Source organism: Rhinoraja longicauda, unplaced genomic scaffold, assembly GCF_053455715.1.
Source record: "Rhinoraja longicauda isolate Sanriku21f unplaced genomic scaffold, sRhiLon1.1 Scf000058, whole genome shotgun sequence".
Classification (NCBI taxonomy): domain Eukaryota; kingdom Metazoa; phylum Chordata; class Chondrichthyes; order Rajiformes; family Arhynchobatidae; genus Rhinoraja; species Rhinoraja longicauda.
In genome coordinates, this window is record NW_027601276.1 from 40,001 (window position 1) to 58,256 (window position 18,256).

The window sequence follows — 18,256 nt, forward strand, 5'->3', positions numbered from 1 at the left end:
CTCCCCCCCCCCGCCCGACTGACGACCCTGCGGGCCCGGCGACCCGGTGTCCCGTTGCCGCGCGGGGAGTGATCCTCGGGGCCGTGCCGGGCGGGCCCAGCGACACGAAGAGAGTGGGGGGGGGGTCGGAGGGAGTGGCACTGGGGAGAGAGGGGTGGGGGAGAGAGTGCCCCCCCCCCATTAGGGGCGAGTTTATGCAGTCATCAGAGTTTATACCTAACCTCATGATGCTTTATTAGCCGGATAGGCTGTCTGACCTCGCCCCCAGTCCCTTACTCCTTTGCAAGCTGAACTTAAACCTACCTTCCTTCCCCTTTTCCCCATCAGACTCCTCCTCAGCCTCAGCCTCCTCCTGCCTTTCATTGGTTTCGCCAACCAACTTTGCACTGACGTAGATAGATGCTGCACCCACGCCGATCGGCCGTCGGGTGGTCGGTCGTAAGAAGAACTTGGATGGAAGGAAGGAAGGAAGGAAGGAAGGAAGGGGTCCTTCTTCCCATTGTGGGTCAAGGGAATCCTTGGTCCAATTTTTATTAACGACAAAAGAGCCAGACGTCATCGGCGGGGGGTGGTGGCGGGGGGTAGTAGTAGGGTTTAGTGGTCAGTCTCATCATTTTTGACTCAACATTAGTCCGACTTCGTGCAGCCTGTTTGCCAGCAAGGTCGGCATTGTGATTCCCGAAGTCGACAGGGGGCGTGCCAGAGGTACGGGCAGAGCATTTGATAACAACAGACAATATAGGGAGACAATAAATAGACAATTAGGCGTCGGCTGTGGGGGGCTTATATTATTATTGGGTGTTTCGGACAGTCAGTAAGTTTTGTAAATTTCCCCCAACCGAGATCCCAAATTTAAAACCGAGCCACAAAATTTAAAACCGATCCCAAATTTAAAACCGAGCCGCGAAATTTAAAACCGATCCCAAATTTAAAACCGAGCCGCGAAATTTAAAACCGAGATCCCAAATTTAAAACCGAGCCGCGAAATTTAAAAGAGATCCCAAATTTAAAACCGAGATCCCAAATTTAAAACCGAGCCACAAAATTTAAAACCGATCCCAAATTTAAAACCGAGCCGCGAAATTTAAAACCGAGATCCCAAATTTAAAACCGAGCCACAAAATTTAAAACCGATCCCAAATTTAAAACCGAGCCGCGAAATTTAAAACCGATCCCAAATTTAAAACCGAGCCGCGAAATTTAAAACCGAGATCCCAAATTTAAAACCGAGCCGCGAAATTTAAAACCGAGATCCCAAATTTAAAACCGAGCCACGAAATTTAAAACCGATCCCAAATTTAAAACCGAGCCGCGAAATTTAAAACCGATCCCAAATTTAAAACCGAGCCGCGAAATTTAAAACCGAGATCCCAAATTTAAAACGGAGCCGCGAAATTTAAAAGAGATCCCAAATTTAAAACCGAGATCCCAAATTTAAAACCGAGCCACAAAATTTAAAACCGATCCCAAATTTAAAACCGAGCCGCGAAATTTAAAACCGAGATCCCAAATTTAAAACCGAGCCACAAAATTTAAAACCGATCCCAAATTTAAAACCGAGCCGCGAAATTTAAAACCGATCCCAAATTTAAAACCGAGCCGCGAAATTTAAAACCGAGATCCCAAATTTAAAACCGAGCCGCGAAATTTAAAAGAGATCCCAAATTTAAAACCGAGATCCCAAATTTAAAACCGAGCCACAAAATTTAAAACCGATCCCAAATTTAAAACCGAGCCGCGAAATTTAAAACCGAGATCCCAAATTTAAAACCGAGCCACAAAATTTAAAACCGATCCCAAATTTAAAACCGAGCCGCGAAATTTAAAACCGATCCCAAATTTAAAACCGAGCCGCGAAATTTAAAACCGAGATCCCAAATTTAAAACCGAGCCGCGAAATTTAAAACCGAGATCCCAAATTTAAAACCGAGCCACGAAATTTAAAACCGATCCCAAATTTAAAACCGAGCCGCGAAATTTAAAACCGATCCCAAATTTAAAACCGAGCCGCGAAATTTAAAACCGAGATCCCAAATTTAAAACGGAGCCGCGAAATTTAAAAGAGATCCCAAATTTAAAACCGAGATCCCAAATTTAAAACCGAGCCACAAAATTTAAAACCGATCCCAAATTTAAAACCGAGCCGCGAAATTTAAAACCGAGATCCCAAATTTAAAACCGAGCCACAAAATTTAAAACCGATCCCAAATTTAAAACCGAGCCGCGAAATTTAAAACCGATCCCAAATTTAAAACCGAGCCGCGAAATTTAAAACCGAGATCCCAAATTTAAAACCGAGCCGCGAAATTTAAAAGAGATCCCAAATTTAAAACCGAGATCCCAAATTTAAAACCGAGCCACAAAATTTAAAACCGATCCCAAATTTAAAACCGAGCCGCGAAATTTAAAACCGAGATCCCAAATTTAAAACCGAGCCACAAAATTTAAAACCGATCCCAAATTTAAAACCGAGCCGCGAAATTTAAAACCGATCCCAAATTTAAAACCGAGCCGCGAAATTTAAAACCGAGATCCCAAATTTAAAACCGAGCCGCGAAATTTAAAAGAGATCCCAAATTTAAAACCGAGATCCCAAATTTAAAACCGATCCCAAATTTAAAACCGAGCCGCGAAATTTAAAACCGAGATCCCAAATTTAAAACCGAGCCGCGAAATTTAAAACCGAGATCCCAAATTTAAAACCGAGCCGCGAAATTTAAAAGAGATCCGAAATTTAAAACCGATATCCCAAATTTAAAACCGAGCCACAAAATTTAAAAGAGATCCGAAATTTAAAACCGAGATCCCAAATTTAAAACCGAGCCACAAAATTTAAAACCGATCCCAAATTTAAAACCGAGCCGCGAAATTTAAAACCGAGATCCCAAATTTAAAACCGAGCCGCGAAATTTAAAAGAGATCCCAAATTGAAAACCGAGATCCCAAATTTAAAACCGAGCCACAAAATTTAAAACCGATCCCAAATTTAAAACCGAGCCGCGAAATTTAAAACCGAGATCCCAAATTTAAAACCGAGCCGCGAAATTTAAAAGAGATCCGAAATTTAAAACCGAGATCCCAAATTTAAAACCGAGCCACAAAATTTAAAACCGATCCCAAATTTAAAACCGAGCCGCGAAATTTAAAACCGAGATCCCAAATTTAAAACCGAGCCGCGAAATTTAAAAGAGATCCGAAATTTAAAACCGAGATCCCAAATTTAAAACCGAGCCACAAAATTTAAAACCGATCCCAAATTTAAAACCGAGCCGCGAAATTTAAAACCGAGATCCCAAATTTAAAACCGAGCCGCGAAATTTAAAAGAGATCCCAAATTTAAAACCGAGATCCCAAATTTAAAACCGAGCCACCAAATTTAAAACCGATCCCAAATTTAAAACCGAGCCGCGAAATTTAAAACCGAGATCCCAAATTTAAAACCGAGCCGCGAAATTTAAAAGAGATCCGAAATTTAAAACCGAGATCCCAAATTTAAAACCGAGCCACAAAATTTAAAACCGATCCCAAATTTAAAACCGAGCCGCGAAATTTAAAACCGAGATCCCAAATTGGGAAGAGTCTGTCTAACCCCACCAGATATTTCTAGCAGCACATGACCCGGTCTTTGGAGACACTGGGTGGAAACCAACTGGAATTGGTCAATCCTTCAGAGGAAAAGGGGCTAGAAAATTGTGGCAATGCAGATATATCCAAATCTGAGATTTAAACCAACTGCAAAAACGACAGTACTTGGAAGGGGAGCATTAATAACGTAGCGAGACTCGGCCACAATATTAAACTCCACTTTCCCCGTAACAGGAGCCAACCGCAATGACTTTAACCGGGGAACATGGCTATGTCTAAACACAAAGTGCTGGAGGCATTCAGCAGTTCAGGCACAATCTGCCTGACCGCAAGTGGAATGGACAGATGACACCTCAGATCAGGAACATCCCTCAGACTGATGAAAGAGAGTGAAAAGAGGCAGAGGCACGCAGGACAAAGCCAGCAAGTAAATAGGTGGATAGGTGCGAGGGGTGATGACCATATGGATGGAGTCAGTGCCAAAGGCTTAAGGTGAAGAAAGCCAATGGAATGTTGGCCTTCATAACAAGAGGAGTCGAGTATAGCAGCAAAGAGGTCCTTCTGCAGTTGGACAGGGCCCAAGTGAGACCGCACCTGGAGTACTTTGTGCAGTTTTGGTCTCCAAATTTGAGGAAGGATATTCTTGCTATTGAGGGCGTGCAGCACAGGTTTACTAGGTTAATTCCCGGAATGGCGGGACTGTCATATGTTGAAAGACTGGAGCGACTAGGTTTGTATACACTGGAATTTAGAAGGATGAGAGGGGATCTTATCGAAACGCATGAAATTATTAAGGGGTTGGACACGTTGGAGGCAGGAAACATGTTGCCAATGTTGGGGGAGTCCAGAACCAGGGGCCACAGTTTAAGAATAAGGGGTTGGCCATTTAGAACAGAGATGAGGAAAAACCTTTTTCAGTCAGCGAGTTGTGAATCTGTGGCCAATTCTCTGAATACATTCAAGAGAGAGCTAGATAGAGCTCTTAAGGATAGAGAGTCAGGGGGTATGGGAAAGAAGTAGGAACGGGGTGCTGATTGAGAATGATCAGCCATGATCACTTTCAATGGCGGTGCTGGCTCGAAGGGCCGAATGGCCTCCTCCTGCACCTATTGTCTATTGTGAAAGGGACAAAATGCCAAATAAGGAGAGCACTGAGCGTACATCGGAAAGGAAAGGACTTGGGTTAGTGAGGTTAATGTGGCAGTCAGGTGGTGGAGAATGTTCACACCAGGGTGGGGAGTGAAGGGGAAGAGGGGCTTTCCCTCGTCAGTACGCTCATCGCCCATCTACTTGGCCCATATTTCCCCTTTACCTTCCCGCCCCACCTCCCTCCGGCTTTACATTTCACAGCTCTTGTCCTTGTCAGACAAGTTTTATCACTTTTACCTTCAGCCTTTGTCACCTACTCCACCCATCTGCCCATCACCCACTCACCTGTATCCACCCATTACCTGTCAGGCAGTGCCCCACCCCCACCTAATTTCCAGCTTTCTCCCGTATTCCAGTCTGAAGGCCCCTGACCCGATAAGTCATCTGTCCATTTCTTCAGAGGTTGTCAAACCCCCCCATGTTCCTCCAGCACTTATTTACTTATCTACTTTCATCGCGAGTTATTTACTCACGAATCAAGCATGGGGTGGCATGGTGGCGCAGCTGTAGAGTTGCTGCCTTCCATCATAAGCATGCTTTCAGCCAAATATGTTTTGCAACATACGAGGAATTTCATTTGCCTTAGTCATACCAATAAAAAGCAATAGAACACAAAAAATACGTTTTCACATGAACATCCACCCAGTGACTGCTCCGCATTCCTCACTGCAATGGAAGTAACAAGAGAAACGTCACTTCCCTTCTTTGTCCTCCACGGTCTGGGGCCTCGAGCCTCCCGTTGACGGGCCGATCTTCGCTTCCAAAGCCGGCGGTCGGGCCCTCCGCATCGGGGCGACCGAGCTCACCGCGCCGGGCGATCGGATCCTGGTCGAAGTCTCAAAGTCAGTCTCGAGCGACGCCGCCAGCTCCATGATGCGAGGCCGCGGAGCGACCGCACATACGATCTGGAAATCAAGGTAAGACACTGAAAAAAGTTTCCCCTGACCCCTCCACATCAAAAAAACCAGGGAACATTAACACATACTTTCAAAATACATGAGGCACAACACGAGGTGCAACATTTGGTGTGACTACAGCAGTGAATTCTACAGTTTAGCAGAATACATTGACTTGATCAACTGGCGCAGCAACACCCCAGTTAAACCAAACACTTCACACAAACAGTGTTCTGTGACTGTGCCACCTGCTGGTGTATACCATTGGCATCAAAGCCTGTACACCAACAGGAGCATCCAGGGTGTTCAGAATATCTGGTGAAAACACACCCATGACACAGACATTACTTTAAATGAAAACATCCTTTGAATTAAATCAGCTACAAACCACAACAATGATGGGGAAGAAGTTTGCTCCAGGACGTGCCGACATTGGCAAATTGGGAAGAGTCTGTCTAACCCCAGCAGATATTTCTAGCAGCACATGACCCGGTCTTTGGAGACACTGGGTGGAAACCAACTGGAATTGGTCAATCCTTCAGAGGAAAAGGGGCTAGAAAATTGTGGCAATGCAGATATATCCAAATCTGAGATTTAAACCAACTGCAAAAACGACAGTACTTGGAAGGGGAGGATTAATAACGTAGCGAGACTCGGCCACAATATTAAACTCCACTTTCCCCGTAACAGGAGCCAACCGCAATGACTTTAACCGGGGAACATGGCTATGTCTAAACACAAAGTGCTGGAGGCATTCAGCAGTTCAGGCACAATCTGCCTGACCGCAAGTGGAATGGACAGATGACACCTCAGATCAGGAACATCCCTCAGACTGATGAAAGAGAGTGAAAAGAGGCAGAGGCACGCAGGACAAAGTCAGCAAGTAAATAGGTGGATAGGTGCGAGGGGTGATGAGCATATGGATGGAGTCAGTGCCAAAGGCTTAAGGTGAAGAAAGCCAATGGAATGTTGGCCTTCATAACAAGAGGAGTCGAGTATAGGAGCAAAGAGGTCCTTCTGCAGTTGGACAGGGCCCTAGTGAGACCGCACCTGGAGTACTTTGTGCAGTTTTGGTCTCCAAATTTGAGGAAGGATATTCTTGCTATTGAGGGCGTGCAGCGCAGGTTTACTAGGTTAATTCACGGAATGGTGGGACTGTCATATGTTGAAAGACTGGAGCGACTAGGTTTGTATACACTGGAATTTAGGAGGATGAGAGGGGATCTTATCGAAACGTATAAAATTATTAAGGGGTTGGACACGTTGGAGGCAGGAAACATGTTGCCAATGTTGGGGGAGTCCAGAACCAGGGGTCACAGTTTAAGAATAAGGGGTAGGCCATTTAGAACAGAGATGAGGAAAAACCTTTTTTAGTCAGAGAGTTGTGAATCTGTGGAATTCTCTGCCTCAGAGGGCAGTGGAGGCCAATTCTCTGAATACATTCAAGAGAGAGCTAGATAGAGCTCTTAAGGATAGAGAGTCAGGGGGTATGGGAAAGAAGCAGGAACGGGGTGCTGATTGAGAATGATCAGCCATGATCACTTTCAATGGCGGTGCTGGCTCGAAGGGCCGAATGGCCTCCTCCTGCACCTATTGTCTATTGTGAAAGGGACAAAATGCCAAATAAGGAGAGCACTGAGCGTACATCGGAAAGGAAAGGACTTGGGTTAGTGAGGTTAATGTGGCAGTCAGGTGGTGGAGAATGTTCACACCAGGGTGGGGAGTGAAGGGGAAGAGGGGCTTTCCCTCGTCAGTACGCTCATCGCCCATCTACTTGGCCCATATTTCCCCTTTACCTTCCCGCCCCACCTCCCTCCGGCTTTACATTTCACAGCTCTTGTCCTTGTCAGACAAGTTTTATCACTTTCACCTTCAGCCTTTGTCACCTACTCCACCCATCTGCCCATCACCCACTCACCTGTATCCACCCATTACCTGTCAGGCAGTGCCCCACCCCCACCACATTTCCAGCTTTCTCCCGTATTCCAGTCTGAAGGCCCCTGACCCGATAAGTCATCTGTCCATTTCTTCAGAGGTTGTCAAACCCCCCCATGTTCCTCCAGCACTTATTTACTTATCTACTTTCATCGCGAGTTATTTACTCACGAATCAAGCATGGGGTGGCATGGTGGCGCAGCTGTAGAGTTGCTGCCTTCCATCATAAGCATGCTTTCAGCCAAGTATGTTTTGCAACATACGAGGAATTTCATTTGCCTTAGTCATACCAATAAAAAGCAATAGAACACAAAAAATACGTTTTCACATGAACATCCACCCAGTGACTCCTCCGCATTCATCACTGCGGTGGAAGTAACAAGAGAAACGTCACTTCCCTTCTTTGTCCTCCCACGGTCGGGGGCCTCGAGCCTCCCGTTGACGGGCCGATCTTCGCTTCCAAAGCCGGCGGTCGGGCCCTCCGCATCGGGGCGACCGAGCTCACCGCGCCGGGCGATCGGATCCTGGTCGAAGTCTCAAAGTCAGTCTCGAGCGAGGCCGCCAGCTCCATGATGCGAGGCCGCGGAGCGACCGGACATACGATCTGGAAATCAAGGTAAGACACTGAAAAAAGTTTCCCCTGACCCCTCCACATCAAAAAAACCAGGGAACATTAACACATACTTTCAAAATACATGAGGCACAACACGAGGTGCAACATTTGGTGTGACTACAGCAGTGAATTCTACAGTTTAGCAGAATACATTGACTTGATCAACTGGCGCAGCAACACCCCAGTTAAACCAAACACTTCACACAAACAGTGTTCTGTGACTGTGCCACCTGCTGGTGTATACCATGGGCATCAAAGCCTGTACACCAACAGGAGCATCCAGGGTGTTCAGAATATCTGGTGAAAACACACCCATGACACAGACATTACTTTAAATGAAAACATCCTTTGAATTAAATCAGCTACAAACCACAACAACAATGATGGGGAAGAAGTTTGCTCCAGGACGTGCCGACATTGGCAAATTGGGAAGACACTGTCTAACCCCAGCAGATATTTCTAGCAGCACATGACCCGGTCTTTGGAGACACTGGGTGGAAACCAACTGGAATTGGTCAATCCTTCAGAGGAAAAGGGGCTAGAAAAAAGCAGAGGCAGCGTGTTCGCCCGCCCCGAATCTCGGGGCTTGGGTCGGCCCGCCGCGGACCTTTCACCGTCCGGCGCGGCCTGAAATAGGCCGTGGACCTTTCGCCGTCCAGCGGGGGCTTCAATGTCGGGAGCCCCGACCGCCCCAACGTGGCAACTCCAACAGCCTGACCTCGGGACAAGACGGCAGGGAAGAGAAAAGACATTCTGGCCTTCCATCACAGTGAGGAGGGACTGGAGGAGACTCACCGTGATGGATGTTTTTTTTTGTTTGGTGTTAGTTGTGATTGTATGTGTTATTGCATTTTTATTGATTATTCTCATTGGTCTTATTGTTCAACTGCGGGTAATGTTTCATTTCACTACACATTTATGTGTATGTGACAAATAAACGACTATTGACTATTGAAAATTGAGGCAATGCAGATGTATCCAAATCTGAGATTTTAAACCAACTGCAAAAACGACAGTACTTGGAAGGGGAGGATTAATAACGTAGCGAGACTCGGCCACAATATTAAACTCCACTTTCCCCGTAACAGGAGCCAACCGCAATGACTTTAACCGGGGAACATGGCTATGTCTAAACACAAAGTGCTGGAGGCATTCAGCAGTTCAGGCACAATCTGCCTGACCGCAAGTGGAATGGACAGATGACACCTCAGATCAGGAACATCCCTCAGACTGATGAAAGAGAGTGAAAAGAGGCAGAGGCACGCAGGACAAAGCCAGCAAGTAAATAGGTGGATAGGTGCGAGGGGTGATGAGCATATGGATGGAGTCAGTGCCAAAGGCTTAAGGTGAAGAAAGCCAATGGAATGTTGGCCTTCATAACAAGAGGAGTCGAGTATAGCAGCAAAGAGGTCCTTCTGCAGTTGGACAGGGCCCAAGTGAGACCGCACCTGGAGTACTTTGTGCAGTTTTGGTCTCCAAATTTGAGGAAGGATATTCTTGCTATTGAGGGCGTGCAGCGCAGGTTTACTAGGTTAATTCCCGGAATGGCGGGACTGTCATATGTTGAAAGACTGGAGCGACTAGGTTTGTATACACTGGAATTTAGAAGGATGAGAGGGGATCTTATCGAAACGCATGAAATTATTAAGGGGTTGGACACGTTGGAGGCAGGAAACATGTTGCCAATGTTGGGGGAGTCCAGAACCAGGGGCCACAGTTTAAGAATAAGGGGTTGGCCATTTAGAACAGAGATGAGGAAAAACCTTTTTCAGTCAGCGAGTTGTGAATCTGTGGCCAATTCTCTGAATACATTCAAGAGAGAGCTAGATAGAGCTCTTAAGGATAGAGAGTCAGGGGTATGGGAAGGAAGCAGGAACGGGGTACTGATTGAGAATGATCAGCCATGATCACTTTCAATGGCGGTGCTGGCTCGAAGGGCCGAATGGCCTCCTCCTGCACCTATTGTCTATTGTGAAAGGGACAAAATGCCAAATAAGGAGAGCACTGAGCGTACATCGGAAAGGAAAAGACTTGGGTTAGTGAGGTTAATGTGGCAGTCAGGTGGTGGAGAATGTTCACACCAGGGTGGGGAGTGAAGGGGAAGAGGGGCTTTCCCTCGTCAGTACGCTCATCGCCCATCTACTTGGCCCATATTTCCCCTTTACCTTCCCGCCCCACCTCCCTCCGGCTTTACATTTCACAGCTCTTGTCCTTGTCAGACAAGTTTTATCACTTTCACCTTCAGCCTTTGTCACCTACTCCACCCATCTGCCCATCACCCACTCACCTGTATCCACCCATTACCTGTCAGGCAGTGCCCCACCCCCACCACATTTCCAGCTTTCTCCCGTATTCCAGTCTGAAGGCCCCTGACCCGATAAGTCATCTGTCCATTTCTTCAGAGGTTGTCAAACCCCCCCATGTTCCTCCAGCACTTATTTACTTATCTACTTTCATCGCGAGTTATTTACTCACGAATCAAGCATGGGGTGGCATGGTGGCGCAGCTGTAGAGTTGCTGCCTTCCATCATAAGCATGCTTTCAGCCAAGTATGTTTTGCAACATACGAGGAATTTCATTTGCCTTAGTCATACCAATAAAAAGCAATAGAACACAAAAAATACGTTTTCACATGAACATCCACCCAGTGACTCCTCCGCATTCATCACTGCGGTGGAAGTAACAAGAGAAACGTCACTTCCCTTCTTTGTCCTCCCACGGTCGGGGGCCTCGAGCCTCCCGTTGACGGGCCGATCTTCGCTTCCAAAGCCGGCGGTCGGGCCCTCCGCATCGGGGCGACCGAGCTCACCGCGCCGGGCGATCGGATCCTGGTCGAAGTCTCAAAGTCAGTCTCGAGCGAGGCCGCCAGCTCCAGGATGCGAGGCCGCGGAGCGACCGGACATACGATCTGGAAATCAAGGTAAGACACTGAAAAAAGTTTCCCCTGACCCCTCCACATCAAAAAAACCAGGGAACATTAACACATACTTTCAAAATACATGAGGCACAACACGAGGTGTAACATTTGGTGTGACTACAGCAGTGAATTCTACAGTTTAGCAGAATACATTGACTTGATCAACTGGCGCAGCAACACCCCAGTTAAACCAAACACTTCACACAGTGTTCTGTGACTGTGCCACCTGCTGGTGTATACCATGGGCATCAAAGCCTGTACACCAACAGGAGCATCCAGGGTGTTCAGAATATCTGGTGAAAACACACCCATGACACAGACACTACTTTAAATGAAAACATCCTTTGAATTAAATCAGATACAAACCACAACAATGATGGGGAAGAAGTTTGCTCCAGGACGTGCCGACATTGGCAAATTGGGAAGAGACTGTCTAACCCCAGCAGATATTTCTAGCAGCACATGACCCGGTCTTTGGAGACACTGGGTGGAAACCAACTGGAATTGGTCAATCCTTCAGAGGAAAAGGGGCTAGAAAAAAGCAGAGGCAGCGTGTTCGCCCGCCCCGAATCTCGGGGCTTGGGTCGGCCCGCCGCGGACCTTTCACCGTCCGGCGCGGCCTGAAATAGGCCGTGGACCTTTCGCCGTCCAGCGGGGGCTTCAATGTCGGGAGCCCCGACCGCCCCAACGTGGCAACTCCAACAGCCTGACCTCGGGACAAGACGGCAGGGAAGAGAAAAGACATTCTGGCCTTCCATCACAGTGAGGAGGGACTGGAGGAGACTCACCGTGATGGATGGTTTTTTTTGTTTGGTGTTAGTTGTGATTGTATGTGTTATTGCATTTTTATTGATTATTCTCATTGGTCTTATTGTTCAACTGCGGGTAATGTTTCATTTCACTACACATTTATGTGTATGTGACAAATAAACGACTATTGACTATTGAAAATTGAGGCAATGCAGATGTATCCAAATCTGAGATTTTAAACCAACTGCAAAAACGACAGTACTTGGAAGGGGAGGATTAATAACGTAGCGAGACTCGGCCACAATATTAAACTCCACTTTCCCCGTAACAGGAGCCAACCGCAATGACTTTAACCGGGGAACATGGCTATGTCTAAACACAAAGTGCTGGAGGCATTCAGCAGTTCAGGCACAATCTGCCTGACCGCAAGTGGAATGGACAGATGACACCTCAGATCAGGAACATCCCTCAGACTGATGAAAGAGAGTGAAAAGAGGCAGAGGCACGCAGGACAAAGCCAGCAAGTAAATAGGTGGATAGGTGCGAGGGGTGATGAGCATATGGATGGAGTCAGTGCCAAAGGCTTAAGGTGAAGAAAGCCAATGGAATGTTGGCCTTCATAACAAGAGGAGTCGAGTATAGCAGCAAAGAGGTCCTTCTGCAGTTGGACAGGGCCCAAGTGAGACCGCACCTGGAGTACTTTGTGCAGTTTTGGTCTCCAAATTTGAGGAAGGATATTCTTGCTATTGAGGGCGTGCAGCGCAGGTTTACTAGGTTAATTCCCGGAATGGCGGGACTGTCATATGTTGAAAGACTGGAGCGACTAGGTTTGTATACACTGGAATTTAGAAGGATGAGAGGGGATCTTATCGAAACGCATGAAATTATTAAGGGGTTGGACACGTTGGAGGCAGGAAACATGTTGCCAATGTTGGGGGAGTCCAGAACCAGGGGCCACAGTTTAAGAATAAGGGGTTGGCCATTTAGAACAGAGATGAGGAAAAACCTTTTTCAGTCAGCGAGTTGTGAATCTGTGGCCAATTCTCTGAATACATTCAAGAGAGAGCTAGATAGAGCTCTTAAGGATAGAGAGTCAGGGGTATGGGAAGGAAGCAGGAACGGGGTACTGATTGAGAATGATCAGCCATGATCACTTTCAATGGCGGTGCTGGCTCGAAGGGCCGAATGGCCTCCTCCTGCACCTATTGTCTATTGTGAAAGGGACAAAATGCCAAATAAGGAGAGCACTGAGCGTACATCGGAAAGGAAAAGACTTGGGTTAGTGAGGTTAATGTGGCAGTCAGGTGGTGGAGAATGTTCACACCAGGGTGGGGAGTGAAGGGGAAGAGGGGCTTTCCCTCGTCAGTACGCTCATCGCCCATCTACTTGGCCCATATTTCCCCTTTACCTTCCCGCCCCACCTCCCTCCGGCTTTACATTTCACAGCTCTTGTCCTTGTCAGACAAGTTTTATCACTTTCACCTTCAGCCTTTGTCACCTACTCCACCCATCTGCCCATCACCCACTCACCTGTATCCACCCATTACCTGTCAGGCAGTGCCCCACCCCCACCACATTTCCAGCTTTCTCCCGTATTCCAGTCTGAAGGCCCCTGACCCGATAAGTCATCTGTCCATTTCTTCAGAGGTTGTCAAACCCCCCCATGTTCCTCCAGCACTTATTTACTTATCTACTTTCATCGCGAGTTATTTACTCACGAATCAAGCATGGGGTGGCATGGTGGCGCAGCTGTAGAGTTGCTGCCTTCCATCATAAGCATGCTTTCAGCCAAGTATGTTTTGCAACATACGAGGAATTTCATTTGCCTTAGTCATACCAATAAAAAGCAATAGAACACAAAAAATACGTTTTCACATGAACATCCACCCAGTGACTCCTCCGCATTCATCACTGCGGTGGAAGTAACAAGAGAAACGTCACTTCCCTTCTTTGTCCTCCCACGGTCGGGGGCCTCGAGCCTCCCGTTGACGGGCCGATCTTCGCTTCCAAAGCCGGCGGTCGGGCCCTCCGCATCGGGGCGACCGAGCTCACCGCGCCGGGCGATCGGATCCTGGTCGAAGTCTCAAAGTCAGTCTCGAGCGAGGCCGCCAGCTCCATGATGCGAGGCCGCGGAGCGACCGCACATACGATCTGGAAATCAAGGTAAGACACTGAAAAAAGTTTCCCCTGACCCCTCCACATCAAAAAAACCAGGGAACATTAACACATACTTTCAAAATACATGAGGCACAACACGAGGTGCAACATTTGGTGTGACTACAGCAGTGAATTCTACAGTTTAGCAGAATACATTGACTTGATCAACTGGCGCAGCAACACCCCAGTTAAACCAAACACTTCACACAAACAGTGTTCTGTGACTGTGCCACCTGCTGGTGTATACCATGGGCATCAAAGCCTGTACACCAACAGGAGCATCCAGGGTGTTCAGAATATCTGGTGAAAACACACCCATGACACAGACATTACTTTAAATGAAAACATCCTTTGAATTAAATCAGCTACAAACCACAACAACAATGATGGGGAAGAAGTTTGCTCCAGGACGTGCCGACATTGGCAAATTGGGAAGACACTGTCTAACCCCAGCAGATATTTCTAGCAGCACATGACCCGGTCTTTGGAGACACTGGGTGGAAACCAACTGGAATTGGTCAATCCTTCAGAGGAAAAGGGGCTAGAAAAAAGCAGAGGCAGCGTGTTCGCCCGCCCCGAATCTCGGGGCTTGGGTCGGCCCGCCGCGGACCTTTCACCGTCCGGCGCGGCCTGAAATAGGCCGTGGACCTTTCGCCGTCCAGCGGGGGCTTCAATGTCGGGAGCCCCGACCGCCCCAACGTGGCAACTCCAACAGCCTGACCTCGGGACAAGACGGCAGGGAAGAGAAAAGACATTCTGGCCTTCCATCACAGTGAGGAGGGACTGGAGGAGACTCACCGTGATGGATGTTTTTTTTTGTTTGGTGTTAGTTGTGATTGTATGTGTTATTGCATTTTTATTGATTATTCTCATTGGTCTTATTGTTCAACTGCGGGTAATGTTTCATTTCACTACACATTTATGTGTATGTGACAAATAAACGACTATTGACTATTGAAAATTGAGGCAATGCAGATGTATCCAAATCTGAGATTTTAAACCAACTGCAAAAACGACAGTACTTGGAAGGGGAGGATTAATAACGTAGCGAGACTCGGCCACAATATTAAACTCCACTTTCCCCGTAACAGGAGCCAACCGCAATGACTTTAACCGGGGAACATGGCTATGTCTAAACACAAAGTGCTGGAGGCATTCAGCAGTTCAGGCACAATCTGCCTGACCGCAAGTGGAATGGACAGATGACACCTCAGATCAGGAACATCCCTCAGACTGATGAAAGAGAGTGAAAAGAGGCAGAGGCACGCAGGACAAAGCCAGCAAGTAAATAGGTGGATAGGTGCGAGGGGTGATGAGCATATGGATGGAGTCAGTGCCAAAGGCTTAAGGTGAAGAAAGCCAATGGAATGTTGGCCTTCATAACAAGAGGAGTCGAGTATAGCAGCAAAGAGGTCCTTCTGCAGTTGGACAGGGCCCAAGTGAGACCGCACCTGGAGTACTTTGTGCAGTTTTGGTCTCCAAATTTGAGGAAGGATATTCTTGCTATTGAGGGCGTGCAGCGCAGGTTTACTAGGTTAATTCCCGGAATGGCGGGACTGTCATATGTTGAAAGACTGGAGCGACTAGGTTTGTATACACTGGAATTTAGAAGGATGAGAGGGGATCTTATCGAAACGCATGAAATTATTAAGGGGTTGGACACGTTGGAGGCAGGAAACATGTTGCCAATGTTGGGGGAGTCCAGAACCAGGGGCCACAGTTTAAGAATAAGGGGTTGGCCATTTAGAACAGAGATGAGGAAAAACCTTTTTCAGTCAGCGAGTTGTGAATCTGTGGCCAATTCTCTGAATACATTCAAGAGAGAGCTAGATAGAGCTCTTAAGGATAGAGAGTCAGGGGTATGGGAAGGAAGCAGGAACGGGGTACTGATTGAGAATGATCAGCCATGATCACTTTCAATGGCGGTGCTGGCTCGAAGGGCCGAATGGCCTCCTCCTGCACCTATTGTCTATTGTGAAAGGGACAAAATGCCAAATAAGGAGAGCACTGAGCGTACATCGGAAAGGAAAAGACTTGGGTTAGTGAGGTTAATGTGGCAGTCAGGTGGTGGAGAATGTTCACACCAGGGTGGGGAGTGAAGGGGAAGAGGGGCTTTCCCTCGTCAGTACGCTCATCGCCCATCTACTTGGCCCATATTTCCCCTTTACCTTCCCGCCCCACCTCCCTCCGGCTTTACATTTCACAGCTCTTGTCCTTGTCAGACAAGTTTTATCACTTTCACCTTCAGCCTTTGTCACCTACTCCACCCATCTGCCCATCACCCACTCACCTGTATCCACCCATTACCTGTCAGGCAGTGCCCCACCCCCACCACATTTCCAGCTTTCTCCCGTATTCCAGTCTGAAGGCCCCTGACCCGATAAGTCATCTGTCCATTTCTTCAGAGGTTGTCAAACCCCCCCATGTTCCTCCAGCACTTATTTACTTATCTACTTTCATCGCGAGTTATTTACTCACGAATCAAGCATGGGGTGGCATGGTGGCGCAGCTGTAGAGTTGCTGCCTTCCATCATAAGCATGCTTTCAGCCAAGTATGTTTTGCAACATACGAGGAATTTCATTTGCCTTAGTCATACCAATAAAAAGCAATAGAACACAAAAAATACGTTTTCACATGAACATCCACCCAGTGACTCCTCCGCATTCATCACTGCGGTGGAAGTAACAAGAGAAACGTCACTTCCCTTCTTTGTCCTCCCACGGTCGGGGGCCTCGAGCCTCCCGTTGACGGGCCGATCTTCGCTTCCAAAGCCGGCGGTCGGGCCCTCCGCATCGGGGCGACCGAGCTCACCGCGCCGGGCGATCGGATCCTGGTCGAAGTCTCAAAGTCAGTCTCGAGCGAGGCCGCCAGCTCCATGATGCGAGGCCGCGGAGCGACCGCACATACGATCTGGAAATCAAGGTAAGACACTGAAAAAAGTTTCCCCTGACCCCTCCACATCAAAAAAACCAGGGAACATTAACACATACTTTCAAAATACATGAGGCACAACACGAGGTGCAACATTTGGTGTGACTACAGCAGTGAATTCTACAGTTTAGCAGAATACATTGACTTGATCAACTGGCGCAGCAACACCCCAGTTAAACCAAACACTTCACACAAACAGTGTTCTGTGACTGTGCCACCTGCTGGTGTATACCATGGGCATCAAAGCCTGTACACCAACAGGAGCATCCAGGGTGTTCAGAATATCTGGTGAAAACACACCCATGACACAGACATTACTTTAAATGAAAACATCCTTTGAATTAAATCAGCTACAAACCACAACAACAATGATGGGGAAGAAGTTTGCTCCAGGACGTGCCGACATTGGCAAATTGGGAAGACACTGTCTAACCCCAGCAGATATTTCTAGCAGCACATGACCCGGTCTTTGGAGACACTGGGTGGAAACCAACTGGAATTGGTCAATCCTTCAGAGGAAAAGGGGCTAGAAAAAAGCAGAGGCAGCGTGTTCGCCCGCCCCGAATCTCGGGGCTTGGGTCGGCCCGCCGCGGACCTTTCACCGTCCGGCGCGGCCTGAAATAGGCCGTGGACCTTTCGCCGTCCAGCGGGGGCTTCAATGTCGGGAGCCCCGACCGCCCCAACGTGGCAACTCCAACAGCCTGACCTCGGGACAAGACGGCAGGGAAGAGAAAAGACATTCTGGCCTTCCATCACAGTGAGGAGGGACTGGAGGAGACTCACCGTGATGGATGGTTTTTTTTGTTTGGTGTTAGTTGTGATTGTATGTGTTATTGCATTTTTATTGATTATTCTCATTGGTCTTATTGTTCAACTGCGGGTAATGTTTCATTTCACTACACATTTATGTGTATGTGACAAATAAACGACTATTGACTATTGAAAATTGAGGCAATGCAGATGTATCCAAATCTGAGATTTTAAACCAACTGCAAAAACGACAGTACTTGGAAGGGGAGGATTAATAACGTAGCGAGACTCGGCCACAATATTAAACTCCACTTTCCCCGTAACAGGAGCCAACCGCAATGACTTTAACCGGGGAACATGGCTATGTCTAAACACAAAGTGCTGGAGGCATTCAGCAGTTCAGGCACAATCTGCCTGACCGCAAGTGGAATGGACAGATGACACCTCAGATCAGGAACATCCCTCAGACTGATGAAAGAGAGTGAAAAGAGGCAGAGGCACGCAGGACAAAGCCAGCAAGTAAATAGGTGGATAGGTGCGAGGGGTGATGAGCATATGGATGGAGTCAGTGC